A 15,493-nucleotide genomic window follows, 5' to 3' on the forward strand; every position below is an offset into this window, starting at 1 on the left:
AATATTCTACCTCTTACACTATATTGCAATTATTTCATGACATTTGTTTTTCTTACCCTAAAATTTCTCAAATTCGTTTTGTGTACCTAGGACTAGTCTAGGAATAGTACATGCCTAATAAGTGTATGTTTTCATTCTAAGCATTCTTTGTGATCACCAAAATTGTGATCCACACTTATAAGCAGACACTAAAGAAATACTTAAAATCCTTTCCTGTATCCTAGGATTTCTCACCTTTCTTTCCTGCTCCTCTTGAAAATTATTGCATATAGCAGGATGTTTTTATTGGAAAGCCCTATGCTTATACATAGCATACATGCAGGAAAAAGAGTGAATATTTTGTGTTTTATTTCAAGGTTCGGAATAACTTTTCTTAACCAAAGTATTTGAAATGCATAGAGTTTTATAAAGAGGAATAAAATTACCTTAAGTTTTGAAGTCGGTACTTTTTAAACCACATCTGATAGAACCCTCAGAAAAGACTGCTTGGCTCAGACTTATCCAAGAAGAGCAACAGCCACTAGATGTCAGCACTTCTGAATTGTAATCCTGTCAATGGCTCTGATGTCAGTTTTCTTTATTTTTAAGGTTATCATCTATGACAAAACAAATCCGAAAACATATATAAGGTGTGATTGAAATATAAAATAATTGATTTAGAAAATAATAGAATAAACTTAATTGTGACAACGCCTTGTAACAAGAATAAAAATCTCATTTTACAAGCCCTAGAGGTCCGTGAACTGGCACTTTGCCAAATCAGGACCAGGACAAAAATTCTCCTTGTAAGGATTTTCCTTAGGTAGTAGCCTGTTATCTCAAGAACCAAATAAGTGGACTTTGCATCTAGGTATTTGGGGTTTTCTTCAGGTCATGAAAATAAGATGTTCTTCACGTTGTGGTCCTCCACCTGTACCCTCCTATGTACCTTCTTGCTACCTACCCAACAACTTCTTCAGTGTCTCTTTTTATTCATATGTCACAGAATCATTAAATTCCCTAGTGCTCCTCTTTTGAAGTATATTCAAAAAAACAAATCAAAATCAATGCACTGACAGGCTGCATAAAATACAAAAGTTTCCTCCTTCCCCCTGACCCCAACACAAAAATCCCTCTTTAGGCTGCTTTTGAATAGCAAAACAAAGTAAGATGCACCAAGAGCAAAGAGCATGCCAAAGGCGTGTCCACTGAGACTCTCACTGAGAGTGATGCAAGTGTAATTAGCTGTTTAATAAACCACTATTAAGCTGTCTGGGGTTGAGGGTAGAATGTACACATTTGGCTCAACTGACTGGCATCATTTTGATCAGAGTCTGAAATAAAAAAATAGAATTTGTTAGATCACTGGATAGATACTTTCATAGGTAGCCTCAGAGATCTCTTCCAAAGCTGAGGTTCTATAATGAGGCTAATTAAATAGCCTATTTCTTGCACCATCAGAACTTAGTTTTAAGAAAATGTCTTTATTCTTATTTAAAAATAAAAACACCGGTAAAACCTCATCACAGAATTAACATTTCTGTTGAGCATGCCCTATGACACAGAAGTAAAATAAGGCACTAATATTGCTTTCCATTTTCTTCAACTTCAAATTTTTGTTTACATGCTCTGAGAATTTTGTCCTAAACTATTATAGTTAAATTATTATACACTAAGATTCTCTTTCAATAATTATAAGATCTATATTTTTCTCTCTAACCATAATTACCAGAGTTATTTAAGCTTAGTTTGTTTAAATGGGTTCATTGTGTATCACTATTATGTCCTACATAATTAGATCATTTACTTTTATTTATCTTTTGAAGATGAGAAAAAAAATTCTTAAAGTGCTTTTATTTGTTTTAGTAAAGATTTATGGAGGGTTAGAGAAAGAGTTAGGGTTATTTGACACTGTCTTTTCTTGTATTACGGAGTTCATTTTTTCTTTAGGCTCCTTGAGAATCAAAACAATTATGTAAATTTTTGTTTTTCCAAAGTGTGCTTTTCATCTATAATTTACATTCTTTATTCCATTCTGTTTTGTTCCAGTATTTTTATACAGGTCCCATGTGGGTGTTTATTGTCAAAAAGATAAAATAGTGCAGTGGAATTGTCTTAATGCTGCCTTTTCTTATTCATTTTGGGACCATTTGAATCCTTACCTTAGAAAATGAACTGGAGATTTCATTTTAATGCTTTTTATTCCATATTCAGTCCTCTCCATGTCTAGTGATGGGAGTGGTTGGGTACCAAACCTGTTGCTATAGGTAGCCACAGTGTTAGGGCTTTATATTAAAAACTCCTCACTTCTGTCCAGTTATGCCAAATTATGAAAAAGTACTTACCTGCCATATTCAGTAGGATGTCCTTGGGTGTTGACTTATTTTTTTAAAGCGAATCACATGATTTTGTGAAAAATCAGGTCACTGTGACACCCCATAGTTTGTTAATCATCTTATTTTATTTTTTAAAATTCTCCTTCCTTCCTTCTTTCCTTCCTTCCTTCCTTCCTTCCTTCCTTCCTTCCTTCCTTCCTTTCCTTTTTTTCCTTCCTTCCTTCCTTCTTCTCTGTTTGAATGGGTCAACTTATCTCTTTCTCCATCTAGTCATTTTTGTTCCTCTGCTGCAGATTTGGTTCTTCATATAGAATCCCCTTTTTCTTAGCATCCAGAGCTCTTTCACCTTGATTAAGGAGCCAGAATAGTGAATCCTATATAATAAAAGGGTAATATACAAATTGACCCTAACGGCAGAACAACCAGAGCAACCGCAAAACCAGTCACTATGAGGCGCACTAACCACCTCTTGGTCCCTTTCCCTGGCCGGCAGGCTCCAACTGCCTGATGGCCACCTGGGGTGGGGGCGGTCAGGCAAGCGGGCGGGAACAGCTGACCTCTTGGTCCCTTCCCGATCACCAGATGGCGATCGGGGAACCGGGGGTGGGTGGCGGCGGGGGGCGGGGCCAGCTGCGGATAGCTGGGGAAGATGGCCCTGAATGCAGGCCAGGCCTAGGGACCGTACTTGCATAAGAATTTCGTGCACCAGGCCTTTAGTTCTTAAATGATAGCTAGTGGCCACCAGGTCTATTACAGCTGACCATCTGCACTGGGGGAATCGGCTCCAGGAGACTTGGTCTTTGTTCTTCTTGCTGCCTCTCAATGCTTTCAGCCTTGTATCTTCAAAATGGGAGCACAGTAGGCAAGTTATTACCTTGACTTATTTCCAGCAACACTACAAAGACCTAAAGTAGGGGAAACCTTTGCTGATGCTTTGAAAAAGCATATATCAAACTCTTTAACTCTGAAAATTTTCCCAATTAACATGAAAACTATTCCAGTTCAGTAGATGATAGGCATCAGCCATAAACCTTTGAAACAACCTCCTACGTATCTCTATGAGATGGTGATTACATCATAGATGCTTTCATGCATACACACAGATGTTATAACTTGAATCAGACCATTTCCCCACGATTCACTAATTATTATTCAAACCTCTTCCAAGTTGCCTGTTGAGCTAAGTAGGGGTGCCTGTGTTCCAAGCCCTTGGGGAACCCTGCAGAAACCGAAGTCTAAAGAATTTGAGCATCTCACACCACTCTGAGTTCACGGCGTACTTTGTGGCTGCCTCAAGTTTGTTTTGCAGGTTCAGCATCACTGTAGCAAAGTGTGTTGTTAGATAAATTAGTCCTATAAATCAATATCACAGATAATATTTTAGTCCCAATCCTGATTCTTATTGGTCATGTGAAACACAGCCTCAGTTGTCTCGTGTTTATGTACCCTGTTATTGTCCAAAAAACCCTTGGGATAACCATACCATTCCCTATATGGGAGGAGATGAGAATTGGCTTGAGCCTCTACTCACTGTCAGGACTGGGACTCCCAAGTCCATTCCCTTAGCTAACTCATGTGGCTCATGCTCTTCTTTGGTAAACATTCTAGGATTCTGTTCCTTGGCAATGCTTTCTGGGTTACTGCTTTTACTATTGTCCTGTGTTGGCACATTTCTTTGCATCTCCAGCCACAATGTGTTCCTGATCTTTGTTGTACTGACAGCACAATGAAAGAGATGTGATACACTGTTCTCTTTTTTATCCCTTTTTGGTTTATAATATAACACTTACTACTAAATGATTCCTCCTGCTACTGAAAAGTCCCCTTTTTGAGGGCAAGCACCAAATTTATCTCGTTCATTTCCCTATTTCCAGGACACTTCCTGGCATATAGTAAGTTCAATAATATTTGTTCAATGAATGTTCCAAGTCCCACTCAATGATTGGCAAGAGAGTATTAAATGAATGTTCCAAGTCCCACTCAATGATTGGTAAGAGAGTCTTTAAAAATGTCCTTTCTGGCGGGCTTCTGGTCCAGGCAAGATGCATAGATGTGCCTCTCCTTGTCCCCGCTAGGTAAGTACAACTATAAACCCTGGAAATAGTGAAAGAGGCAACCATAGGAGGGCTCTGAAAAGGGAAAGGCAGATTGGCAAGGGACCCAAGACCAGAGGAACGACACAGTGGCCGGGTATCTTATGATCCTCCCTACCCAGCAACAGAAGGCATCCTGGCTCCCATGTCTCCCGAACCCAAACCTAGTGGCAGAAAATGTACCAGGCGGGCTCTTTTCTCCCTGGGTCAAATGGAAATCCTACCAAAAACTCCAGGCAGACCAGGGCACTGGCAAGGGGAACAGAGCAGAAGCTCCTCTGACAAGTGGCCCTGAGGGACTACTCTCCATCCTTGTCAGCAGACTTCCTTTTCCAACAGAGAGGCACAGATGCGTGGTCTAGGAAAATGCCTTTCGACCCCACAGGTTTCAACCGCAGGGATCAGTGGGAGCCCTCGTGGCTCTAGACCAGTGGTTCTCAACCTTTCTAATGCCGCGACCCTTTAATACAGTTCCTCGTGTTGTGGTGACCCCCAACCATAAAATTATTTTCGTTGCTACTTCATAACTGTAATTTTGCTACTGTTAATGAATTGTAATGTAAATATCGCGACCCACAGGTTGAGAACTGCTAGCAGGGCCGCCTAAGACCTTCAGAAAACACAGGTATTTACATTACGATTCATAACGGTAGCAAAATTACAGTTATGAAGTAGCAACGAAAACAATTTTATGGTTGGGGGTCACCACAACATGAGGAACTGTATTAAAGGGCCGCGGCATTAGAAAGGTTGAGAACCACTGCTCTAGAGGAACAAAGTAGACCAAAATAGTACTGCAAAGACTGAAAATGAAATTGTCATTGGAACCACAGCCTACAAGTAGACCAGGACCTGCATGCTAACCATAAACAGAGTAGAGTGACTGCTTGCTAAAATAGAAGATTTAAACAGACCCTAGAATTTCCTAACACAACAGCCCAATTGTCCAGGGTACAACAAAATCACCTAAGAGCTGGGAAAATCACACTAAGAGCCGGGAAAATCACAACTTGAATTAGAAAAGACAATGAAATGACACCAACACTGAGATGAATCAGATGGAGTTATCTGACAAGGATTTTAGAGTAGCCATCATAAAAAATGCTTCAACAGGCAATTATGAATTCCTTTGCAGTAAATACATAAAAATCTCAGCAAATAAACAGAAATTAAGGGAGAACCAAATGGAAAATAGAAAACTGAAAACGACAATAACCAAAAATAAAAATCACTGGATGTGCTAAATTGTAGAGTGGCGATGACAGGATAGAATCAGTGAACGTGAAAACAGGTAATAGTCACCGAATCTGAACAACAGAAAAAAAAATAGACTGAAATAATATCCTTTTTTTCTGGTGATCAACTAGAATCTCTCTCTTGCTATGAGGTGAATTGTTTTCCTTCCTGATGCATTAATCCCCACCTCCTTCCTCCACAGAGGTTGGCTGGATTTCATCTCCCCTCTTTGTCCTAATGTCAATATCACAGGGACCTACCTGTCAGTCCCTAAAGCTTTCTTCAAGGGCTCTGGGACTCTAAGTAAAAAGGAAATTTTGTAACCTGCCTTGAGCTTCGCATTGGGTAGATTACTAACCAGTGTCACTCTCTGCATCCTTCCACGTACCATGCATCAGATATTTCTTATAGTTCACCATATAAAATAGCGTGGGCCTGTCCCATCAGGACTCAGAAGCACAGACTCCTAGCTGGAACCTACTTATGACAATCCTTTGAGCTCCAGAAGAACTTAGCTCTGTATGTTTCAGAAGTAAATATTTAAACCTAAAGATACAACCTTTTATGAACATAAAAGTATAAATTAGTTAGATGCTCATACAGTGAAAAACATACAAAAAGGTATATAAAAGATAGGTACCTTTTTAGGTACAAGTCACATTCCTTTTGGAGTAAATCTTAACTTTTATCAATGACCCCTTAAACTTTGGTTTTCTTTGCTCTCCTCAAAAAGAACAGAAATCTTCCACTTCTGGTATTCTCACCCTTTTCAAAGTTATATTTGCTGCTTCAATGTGTATGGTCTACTTTGGGAAGAGTTTCAACATCTAAAGCCTTATTTTAGCTCTGTTTCAGCTGCTTTGTAACGTTAGGTTTTCAGAGCTTAGGCTGGCTGGAAGTCTGCTGTTAACTAATTAGCTCTGGCTAATTACATGCAGAGCTGTCTGTGCCTGAATCCACCGTAATCTCTAGGACCTAAATTCTTGGCACTCCCCTTACATGTCAGATTTGGCTCCCCTTGGTCATGAAGCCTGGCTGCTAAAGCCTCTCCGTTATGTCTCCCTTCAGGCCGGGAGAATAACAGAGAAAAACACGGACTCAAATGACAAAATGTGACCCCCCTGCCACTTCCTCCTCCAAACTCATGATAAACTCATTATGGTTACACACTTACACACACACACACACACACACACACACACACAAAGCAACACGTGCTTATCCTGTTTAAGACAAGGTACTGTTCAGGGAGTTGGCAGTAACCACACTTAAGCATCTCCCCAGTTTAGTCTCTCTTCCCAACTGATCCACTGGGTTTTGTGTTTGTAATACTTCACATATTATTTTTCCTGAGTTTAAATGCTAGCTTAAGAACCTACTTTCTGTGTGTCCAAGAGCAAACCATTTAACACCCACCTCTCACCCAAGTCTGAGTTTATCCACTTATAAAATAAGAATTATATTAGTCCCTACATCGTGATTCTGTGGTAAGGATCAACTTTGTAACACAGTGCCTGGAACAGAGTAAGCACTTGATAAATGTCCGCTGTTGTAACTAATTTCTATTATTGAAATAAGTTGTTCCAGTCTCATTTATCTACTAAATTATACATTCTGTGAGGGCAGGGCAGTCTGACTCCTCTCTGTATACCATTTTAGGAGCTTTATCTGAAGCTGATTGATCCTGTTTCATGGTGGTTGCTACTGCCACAAATATCACCACCATTGCCATAGACTGTTACACACCTCCAATAGAACTCCCAGCTACATGGCTACAAAAGAAGCAGTCACAATAGCCTTTTAACTTTAGGGAAATCTCATACTTGCTTATTTATGATGTTGACAAATATACCAGGAAGCAGCTGCGATGTCCCTGGCTCTGTTTTTCTAAAACCCCCAATTCAGAATCACAAAGGGTTGGCACTGGGGCCTGGTGTCTAATACATGGAAATCAAGATGGTATCACAATATTTTAATTCTGTCCCATAATTTGAACTAAATTGTTCATACCTATCTTAAAAATCAGGTACCATTTGTATTTTAACACTATCTTTCCATGAACTGATCTGTATGGCTGAAAGCAAAGTAATTTCAGTTACTAAGGTAAGGCTAATAGAGGAAATGATTGTGGGAAAATCATCAGTTGGGAATTCTTCACCAATCAACTCTTTAAATTTTTTAAAAAATTATTTTTTTTTAGAGAGAGAGAAACATCGATTTGTATTCCGCTTAGTTATGCATTCATTGGTTGATTCTTGTATGTGCCCTGACTGGGATCGAATCCACAAGTATTGGAGTATTGGGATGACACTCTAACCAAGTAAGCTAGGACTATAGTGATTTTTGTTAATCAAGTGTTTAATATTATCTATTTTAAAGCTAAATAACAAGGAAAGCTAATGTGTTAATCTATAAACTTATGAGGCATCCTCCCTTTTCCTTCTTTTTAAAAAAGCTTAACAAAAATTTTTTTTGAGAGCATGTGCCCAGACCAGGAATCAAACCAGTGACCCTTTAGTGCACAGGACATCCCCCAACCAACTGAACCACAACAGCCAGGGCCAATGTCTTTCTTTCTCAATAGATCTAGTCTCATGGACAATGATTGAACCCTCTGTGAATTTTTGTTGGAGGAGAATCTGGTATCTAAAAATGGGCTCTAAAAGTTAGCAAAGACATCTTCATGCCTATCACCACCTACAACCTTGAGGGGGTTTTCTAGTTTAAAACATTTTTAATTGCTTAAAATACACTGTCTCACATGTGTTTCTGACAATACTAAAAACAGATGACTTCTGGCATTTCTTTTCCAGATAAAACAACAATGAGATAATAGAATCTTGAACTATAATACGTCAGTACCTCTTATAATTTACTAGAGGCCCAATGCACGAAATTCGTGCAAGGGGCTTGGCCCTCGCAGCCCCAGTTTCATACAGAAGGGAAGGTCATCCGGAAGGATGTCCGGAAGGACATCTGGAAGGTCAATCAGCTGTCCGGTCTAATTAGCATATTATTCTTTTATTATTATAGATATTTAGAAAAAGGTCTAAGTAACATTATTGAGAGAAAAACTGTCAAAGAAATTCCTGAATTTATTTTATTTGTATGCCAACTTTAACCTTTTTATTTGTTTGCCGGTGAGTCAGTAATAATTTTAGGTGAAGAAGATGGGCATAATTTAAAGATTAGGAAAGTGTTATCCATCTATGCTTCCTAAATACCACTCCCTCTCCCCAACCCCGTGACTCAGAAAAAATCTGCCTGTCCTGGAAATTCTTCTCCAAGAATCCTGGTTAGAAAGCAAAGACAGGAAAAAGTATAAGAAGCCCCATAAAGAAATGCTAACGTATGACTGCGTGGGCAGAAAGATTTTATTGACCAGATTAGTTCTCATCAGAGACACAGTGAGTGGGTCTGGATGAAAATGGAAGGGCAAGAAAGTGGCCATGGAAAAATGCCTGACGTAGCATTATTTACAACAGCCAAGCTATGGAAGCAGCCTAAGTGTACATCAATAGATGAATGGATAAAGAAGTGGTGCATATATACATGGAATATGACTCAGCCATAAAAAGATTATCTTGCCATCTACAATAACAAGAATGGACCTAGAAAGTACTGTGCTAAGTGAAATAAGTCAGACAGAAAAAGACAAATGCCATATGATTTATATGTGGAATTTGAAAACAAAATAAATGAACAAGCAGAATAGAAACAGACTTATAGATACAGAGAACATTTTTATAGTTGCTAGATGGGAGAGGGTTGAAAGGTATGGGCAAAGAGGGGTCAAGGGATTAAGAAGTACAAATTGGTAGTTACAAAATAGTCACGGGGATGTAAAGTGTAGCATAGGGAATTTAGTCAATAATATTGTGGTAACTATGTATGGTGTCAAATGGGAACTAATTTAATCAGGTGGATACTTTGTAAGTTATATAAATGTCTAATAATTGGGGATCAAGCCTACATATGCCCTGACTGGGAATTTAACCATGACCTCCTGGTTCATATGCTGACGCTCAAGCCATGTCAGACAGGCTATTTATAATTTTAATATTTCACCAAATTGCCCTCTCTAAACTTTGTGCCACTTTTGTACCCTAAAGCAGTACATGAAAGTAGCAGTTTACTCACAGCCTTCCAACAGAAGGCTGCTAAACTTTAGGATTTTTAAGTTTGATAGGCAGCACAGGTTTGTTATAATTTTAATGAATGTTAAACTTTCTGCCCATTTTTCCTTTTTCTCTTCTATATGTGAGAGAGTTCAATAGATACCTTAATTATGGATGATAGGGCTTGCTTTATAAACTTTTAATTTCAATAAGCGCACGGTAGTCAAAAACAAGCATTTGTGACTGGAGGGGTTTTGTTTTTTTAACTATAATAAATGGGGGGGGGGGACCACCTATGTGGATCTAGTCAGTTCTCTGCAGTCAGTTCATTTTTCTGCGAAGAAGCAAAATCATCTAATTTTAACTGATAGGTTATGGGTTGAATCTCCCAAAGATATTGATGACCTAACCCCCAGTACCTGAGGATGTGACCTTATTTGGAAATTGGGTCTTTAAAGATGATCATGATGGTCATTAGGATGAGCTTTAGAAAACAAACACTATTACTTCCTTATTCTTAAGCTGTGTTTTAAAAATGGTTTTAGAGCAGGAAAATAAATGTAATATATAAACACCTAGTTTTTCAATATTATAATACTCAATATTTGTAACTCATAAGTAAAATGCTGTGATGTCTGGGATTTACTTTCATATACTTTGGTCATAAAAATATGGGTGGAAGTGAGATATAATACACGGCATTATATATTTTCCAAATATCTTGTTAATTATTTGCTTGAAAATGTAATCAGGGTGCATTCTCATGTACTAATTAAAAAGCTAAATTTCTTTCCCACCCACTATGTACCCAGCAGTGTTGTAGGCACTGGAGATACTGAGAATAAGATAGACCCTGCTCTTTTAGGGAGTAATTGTTAGATATAGTTTCAAGAGTAAAGCAAACTACCACCATGGTCCCAGGTAGAAAGATAATTTTTTTTGAAAAATTACCGAGAGCCATATAGTACAAATGATAAATTCATATGCCTTTAACTTTCTCTTGTGGCTTTTCACCTACTTTTAATTATGCTAATATATTCTATCAAAGTTCATATCTCCCTTGCCCAGCACCTGATATAAAATAATACAGTAAGTCCCATTTTTATAATGTCCCATTTTTTCATTTTTGTGACAGCAGCATGATGCCATGACGATAACTAGTTTGAAATAAAAAAGAAAAATGACCTCTTATTTGGGATACCAGCTCTAGGTTATGTTTTCATCTGTTTTGATTTTTATTTTCTGTTTATAATTCTTCTCAGGACTTTAAGCAGTATTACATCAATATATCAAAAGTTTTATAAAACACCTGAAAGACAGTTATTGAAAAAAAAAAAAAACACCCACAAAGTTCATTCTGTAAGTGCATCATTTATAAGCTCCACTCATAAATAAAAAATTAGTATAATGCTTTTAAGTTAAAGCCTATATTTCAGATGGTGATATATAATGAATTGCTGTTTTTCATTTCTTGTGATCAATGTCTACATCCTTCCCCACTAAATTATATGTGGAATCATAATGTAGAGTATGTAGCACTGTAAACAAATCAATTGCAATTGATACAATGGTTATAAGAATTGTATGTGAAAGAATTTTCTGTACTACTCAACGGGGAATTTAAGAAATACTTTGAATCTTAAAGTCAGTCTCATTGTACACAGGCTCAATAGAAAGTTGGACAGCCAGCTAGGGAATCCATCAAAGGTAGCCAATCTGGCAAGTTCTTATGGGATCACAATGGGATTTTGCTTCTGATCAGCTTGGCTGCACTCATGTGTTTTTTCTAGACCATGGTTATCTCTAACAGATGAGCTGCTTTCCTAATCTAATCCAAGAACTCAAAGGAAGAATATGGTCATCATTATTCAGCAATGATTTAGAAATATGCCTTTTAATCATCAATTATCAGGCTAACTGGCCTTATATTAGTCATATTCAAAGTTTCCCACCTGTAACCTGTTGTTATGCCATATATATAGCATATACATACATATTAGAGAAATATATATATACATACATATATATTGAATATACCTGGGGTTTCATTTGCTGCAATATTTAATTCCTTTAATCAGTTCCAATAAACAGTCCATATTTGAACAGAGCAGAGCATAGATTACAAGTCTATGTTTGGTCAACAATGGTTGACCAGGACTATTGGTTCTGCGGGTATAAAGAGAAACTTGGAGTGACAAGAATGAACTACGAAATCAGTAGGTAGGAAATACTCAGGAGAGAAGGCAGTGACATTTAAGGAAGATATACCAAAATAACGGGGTTGGGTATACATATATCACAGTATGTTTGTCCACAGGTCTTCTGGCAGTTCGAGAGAGAATGTCTTCAATTTGAGGTTGAATATTTTATTGTTCAGGAAAGTACCATGCGGAATACAGCTGATAGAAGGTTCTCCAAACTTCTGATACTATCTGCGAAGCTCGGAGTTTACCATCTCTTGGTACCTCCAGAGCGTTTATTAGTTAAGGAGAAAATGACCCGGTACCTTCTTACAGCGTCGCTCCCGCTTCCCGCCAGGCGCACCCTGGGGACCGCCAGCCCGGGTTCCTCCAAGAACGCGCGCAGCGCGCGGCGCGACCAAAGGAGAGGCTCGCACACCAGCCGCCTCCGCGAGATCAGCGGGCGGCGACGGCGGCGGCGACCGTGCGCGCCCACGTCCCGCGCGAGCACGCGCCTCCGGCTCGGAGGACGGCAGCGCGCGTGCCCGACAGCCCCGCGGGGAGAGCTCGGCCGCCGCCGTGCGCGCCCGTCCGGCGCCAGAATGAATGGAAAGTTCAATCTCGCGCGCTCGGCGCGGGCAGCCAATGACGCAGCCGGGAGCGGCGGCGGGCAGGTGTGCGCGTGTCGCCGCCTGACGCAGGGCGCGAGTCGAGCTGCCTGGTGTCGCCGCCGCTCCCCGCGGCCCCCAGCCGGCCCGGCCCCCTCCTCCCCACGCCCCGCCACCCGCCGGGCTGCGGCGGCGGAGCGGCGGCGACCGCGGATTCCGCGCGCGGCTGCCGAACGCCGCCCTCCCACCCTCCCCGACCCCTCCGCGCCGCGTCCCCTCGCGGCTCACAATGTGCTGACCCTCCCGGCCGCGCCGCACGCACTCCGGTGTCCGGCGGCCGCGCTCCCTCTGGAAGGGACAGACTGCAGGCCCCTTCCTTCCTCCGTCCCGCCCCCCCCCCCCCCCGGACTGGACGCCACGCGCGTCCTCACACCCCGTTCCCCGCTCACACCCGGGCTAGCGGGCGACCATGAGGCCCTGGAGGTAAGCAGCGCGCCCAGCGGCCGTGCGAGCGCGAGTGCGGCCGGGTGTGCGCGCCGGGGCGACGCGGCCCGCGGCCCGGTCTGGCACGTGAGCAACGTCGAGGGGTGCTCGGTGCCGAGGAGCAGGCGGAAAGGAAGGGGCGCGCCCCGGAGCGGGAGGGCAGGGCCAGGTGCGGAGGGGGACAGGTCTCGCGGCGAGTGGCCGTGCGGGCGCCGGAGCCGGCCCTTCCTTCGCCGGCCCTGATTTATCGCCCGCGAGTTGTCACCGAGATGCGGGCGGTCGATGTACTTCCGGGTTCACACCTTTCTCACCCCGCTCCGCGCCGCCGAGTCCGCGCCTGGTGCGGGCGGCGAGGCATCGTCTGCGCGGCCGCCCTCACCGGGCGGCCAGCGGGGCTGTGAGCGAGGGGGCCGGGCGGGGAAGCGGAGCCGGCGCCGGGGGCGATGGTGCGGCGGGCTGGGGTCCCGGCGGCGGGGTCGCGCGGCCGGTGCGCGCTGCTCGCACCCGCGGGGCCGCGTCGCCAGGGGGCGTCCGCACCTGTCCTTGCCGCATTCCGCAAGCCGAGCTGCTTTGTAGCCGGCAGGCGTCGGGGGGAATCCTTTTTTTTTTTTGCTTCGGTGTCGGGGATGTAAATTCATGGCTTAAAATGAAGTATTGGCGGAGAGCGAAGGAAAACGTACTTGGATTTAGGTCGCTTTTTGCAAAGGAAACAACCCAAGAAGAAGCGATGCATTTGCAAGAGCATTGACTACTTGACTGGGACACTGGATGCGGGAGCACTGCGAGGATTTGTACTCCAAAAACTTTTTTTTTACGTGGCACGTTGGTAAATATTAAGCGCTCTCCAGTAATATCTTGCAGTATGTATTTAATGTCCTCATTGCGGAAATTCCCTAAATGTAAGTAATAGTAAGTCCGCCATTTTGAATTGTTTCACGTAACAGACAAATCTTGGGTTCCTGTGTTTCCTTGAGTTCCTTTCTGTGCTCTCTCTGCGTTTGTTTTCATCCATAGGTTGTTGCTTTTTTCAAGTTGCTAGGTATTGTTGCTGTTCACAAAACTAAATTACCCAGTGGGGATTTTTATACAGTTGTTCATACAAGGGAAAAATAAATTGTGTTCGTGTTTATAGTTATTTCTTGGTCACAAATACTGTGGGACTTAAAATTGCACGTGCTGGTATTAGGGAATTTATAACATGGTTGGCAAAGTATGATGGACAGTGTTTTCGCCCTGATGAAAAAAATTCTCGTGTCATTTTTTTGTGCCCATTTATATTTAGCTAGGTGGTAATGCAAAAACGCTTTTTTAAAGTGCATCTTGTTGGTAAGTCAAATGGTTAAGTTCAAGAATAATTTTTAAAACATCACAATTGAATTTTATAAAAGATTTTGGGAAAACTTTAAAATTGAACTTTTGGAAACCTATGCCAGTTAATGTAATTTTGAAAATGCAGATTTGGTGGTTATAAAATTTATGCCATTTAGGGTTTTTTGGATTTTCTTGGCTGTGGTTTTGCACAGATTTGATAGAGTTGTCATAAATTAACAGAACTGTAATAATCAGTATTTCCTTTAGATTAATTATTAGACTTTTTTTCCATTTGGGGGACAATTCTTCCCAAATTCTTTATCTCTGAATGTATGAAATAGAACAATCCAGTATGTCTAAATTTTCTAAAGAGCTTTAGAAATTAAACTGACACAGGCCTCTTTCTAGTACATGGAGGTGAGGTGAAGATACTACAAAGAATAAAATACTTCATTTAACTTTGCCATTTTACAAATAGGATCAACTAATCATTGCTTGATAATCAAATGTCAAGAATTTAAGGATCTGAATAAATTAGTAATACATATTATTAGAACTATTTTAGGTATTTTTAATAGATCTGGAACCAAATGATTCAAAGATCAATTTTCATTAATCCTTGTCCAATTGTAGTATCTTATTATATGTCTATGCCAAACTTCTTTCAGAAGCAATGAAAAATTTATTGTGAAATTAATCAGCACTTAAATAATTCTGGGTTAGGGGGAAGATACTGTCAACTACTTCTTTGTAAGTGAAGGAGATTGAATTTTAATATGGGAGTGCCTAAAGTTAGTCCAGTATGACTTATTTTAAAGTATGTTGCACTTGTAAATTCTGAAAAACCACCAGAATTTTAGTAAATATAGTGGATTTAAGGGTGTGTTTTTTTACCCATTTATTCAGAAGAAAAGAAGATTAAACAGATATTACCTGTCTGATATTTGATAATCTTTGGTATCTGATCATGTCATTTTTTTTTGGGGGGGGGGGTATTTGAAATACTGCTATCATAATTAACAAAGCATGATTAAGGGAAAAATAAGTTATTAAATAAAACATGCATAACAGCTGTCTGTCAGGTATAGCACTGATGTCTCTTTAAAATAATTGAAGTGTTATTTATAACTACCAAATTTGGGGACTGTA

The 15,493-nt window shown here is 40.8% G+C and overlaps 1 protein-coding gene across 2 annotated transcripts in view; it reads left to right on the forward strand.

Moving 5' to 3' along the window:
- The first annotated feature begins 12,948 nt into the window (after window positions 1-12,948).
- The window catches only part of LIN28B (lin-28 homolog B), an 86,432-nt gene continuing 83,887 nt past the window's right edge, over window positions 12,949-15,493 (forward strand). For both annotated transcript variants that reach the window (XR_008557197.1, XM_054721824.1), the window contains exon 1: window positions 12,949-13,033. The gene's annotated coding sequence lies outside the window, so the exon portion shown is untranslated. The remainder of the gene's footprint in view (window positions 13,034-15,493) is intronic.

This window comes from Eptesicus fuscus, chromosome 10 (assembly GCF_027574615.1).
Source record: "Eptesicus fuscus isolate TK198812 chromosome 10, DD_ASM_mEF_20220401, whole genome shotgun sequence".
Taxonomy (NCBI): Eukaryota; Metazoa; Chordata; class Mammalia; order Chiroptera; family Vespertilionidae; genus Eptesicus; species Eptesicus fuscus.